General features: G+C 31.9%; 1 long non-coding RNA gene across 1 annotated transcript; it reads right to left on the reverse strand.

Moving 5' to 3' along the window:
• Window positions 1-1,196: 1,196 nt before the first annotated feature.
• Window positions 1,197-2,202, reverse strand: LOC144961769 (uncharacterized). The gene is made up of 2 exons (XR_013643276.1): window positions 1,960-2,202; window positions 1,197-1,301 (listed from the first exon to the last, which is right to left on the reverse strand). It is a non-coding gene; the product is annotated as an uncharacterized LOC144961769 (long non-coding RNA).
• Between the last annotated feature and the right edge of the window lie 543 nt (window positions 2,203-2,745).

Genomic DNA, 2,745 nt, shown 5'->3' on the forward strand with positions numbered 1-2,745 from the left:
CCAAAACTTACTTCAAAATTTCGAAGCATTGTCAAAGTGCTGTCCATTTCATCCTTTTTGGCTAGAAAAATGACACAATCCCAAATAGGGGTTGATCTGCTAAATTGAGCGGAGTGGGCCTCCAAGTGCCCCTTTTTTAAAATCTTTATTGCAAACCTGAAACACAGACATTTAATACACATCATTCATACTTTACTTTTTCAAATTTTCTATCCTCTTTGAGGCTATGTGGTCTAGTAGTATGACACTGATCTTTGGACCAGAAGGACCAGGGTTTGAGTCCTATTCTGAGTCATTGGAAAAGGCACTTTACGCACATTGATTTCATCGTACTCAGGTGTAAAATGAGTACCCAACTATTAACAGTGTTGTCTTTGTTGGAAAAAATTGTAACATCGCCTAACAGGCATCATGTCTCGTCTTATACGTTAAGTGTGTTGCTTTTGTTTGGGACTCCTTGGAAAGCACCTTGAGTATGTTTAGTGGATATTTCTCTTTACAAATACTCTTGATTTTTTTTTTTCTCATAACAAGTTACGATAACTAAATAAGTACAGCACTCCCCTAAGAAGCAAATTCAATAAAGGTCCACGGTGTAAATCACATTTTCGCATTTTTCAGACCATTCTGTTCACCAGAAGTAGTTAGTTAGCTAGGTCAGTTAATTATGGTGTAACAGACTAACATTTGTCTAAACAGTGGTAAGCTAATCAAACTGATTTCAAAACATTGAGACAGCTTTAGAATTATTAGACATCATACAATGGTTTCAAGATTATTGATTTGTTTTTCTTTCCTCTCGGAATATGCGTATCGGAATATGTGTGTCAGAATTTTTGTCATAGTATGTGTGTTTTTTTATTCTACTGTATATTGTGGTAATGGACATATGTGCCTCTAGCAACTCATGCTCTAGAACCATGAAGCTCTGTTCTTTACAAATAGACTCCATACACATTACAATATAATAAAACTGATTTTAAACCATATGTGCTATTTAAATTGAACTTATAAATTAATCCTAAGACTTCCGCCTACTTGTATGATGTAAAATTGAACATCTTTTACTTAATATTATTAACACACAAAAAATAATAAAAATATAACAAAGACACATAAACATTAACAATTTAGCAAAATCTAGATTGACCAAAAAAAAAAAAAGCATTTTTACAATTACCTGGCAATTTGAGTCGCTAAGAAATTCTGTGGTCTTGGCTCTCTGCTCTAGTATTCTGAGCTGGTTGCATTGAATCTACGTTTTTATCTACATTTGCAGTACTCATAGAAGTGGAAGGCCACTAGTTCAGATGATCAAAATATAAAAAATCAATCTAAATTATCGACAAAGCAAAAGGCTTTGTAAGACAACGATGACATACAATTAAGAATATAAATATTGCCAATGCCATTTACTCTAGAATAAAGCAAACTGACAAATATGGTAGAACTAAGGTTAATTCATCAAGGTCTTGTAACCTATACTTTTGTTTCAGTAAAAATATATAACAGTCTGAGATCAAACTCTTATAATTCCTTTTTTTTTAATCAATCAATCGAACAAAACCTCTGTGAATCTTTCCAACTTTATACTTCATAGGATTTTTAAAAAATGAACATTCAGTTTTAGTATCTTTTTTTTCCTTAACCAAACAATAAAAGATAATTTTTAATACATTCTGAAACAATGTTTAATGACTCTAATCATTTGTAATTGCTATGATCGTTATTATCATCTGGTCAGCATAATAATCATCTTTGATAATGATAATGATAATAACAATAATAATAATAATAATAATATAATAATAATAATAATAATAATAATAATAATAATAATAATAATAATAATAATATATTTAAAAATTTATTATACTGATGATGATGATGATGATGATGATGATGTTGATGATGATGATGATAATGTTTTCAATATTAAAAGATAGCAATTTAGCTCACCTCTGCTATGGAGGTTACACTTGAAGTAACAATTGCTGAATTATCAGAAGTGAGAGAGGTAGTGTTCAAATCTCCATCTCCAGTATTCACTTTGTCTCCTGCCATCTCTGCAAATTGAACTGAATCCCTATGGATAAAGTTCACCGGATCTTCACCAATTATGCTCACATCCCTCTGCATTTCGTCAACAACAGCTTCAATGTTGGGGTGGTAGCTCCATTTTTTCTTGTAACGAGGGTAGTGGTTGTCTGGGCGTCTGAGCACAATTCCGTTAAGAAGCACAGGGAAAACAGTTTTTATAAAAGTGAATCATATCAATTATCATTAGCAGAAAAATGGCGAGAAAGGCTATGGAGGAGAGGTTGAGAAGGGAGGAGGATGACGAGGAAGAGGAACAAGTAATTGGTAAGAGGAAATATGGAGCAGAATGTCACTGGAAAATTATCTTTAAAAAAATAAAACATCACCTGGCTTTCATGTGACGATTTAATGCTCCTGATTCAGCAAATGCTCTTCCGCACTTTCCGCAGGCATAAGGACGCTCACCTAAAAAACAATCAAGTATTAAATACTACAAATCCTCATGTTTTTAAATATAAATTGAAGTAAACAAGAGTTTATATGTTTATCGGCAGATTGAGGTTCATTACATTATAACTAACAGCAAATTGCAATTTGCCTGTAATACTAAGATCATTACAAAAATTTAATATTATCTTTTAAAACAGTTTACATTTAAAGATGCACATGCTTTCTCCAGAAAAAAACATTCTTTATTAAAAAATC

This window comes from Berghia stephanieae, unplaced genomic scaffold (assembly GCF_034508935.2).
Source record: "Berghia stephanieae isolate SIO BIC M18660-M18661 unplaced genomic scaffold, UCSD_Bste_1.3 scaffold404, whole genome shotgun sequence".
Classification (NCBI taxonomy): domain Eukaryota; kingdom Metazoa; phylum Mollusca; class Gastropoda; order Nudibranchia; family Aeolidiidae; genus Berghia; species Berghia stephanieae.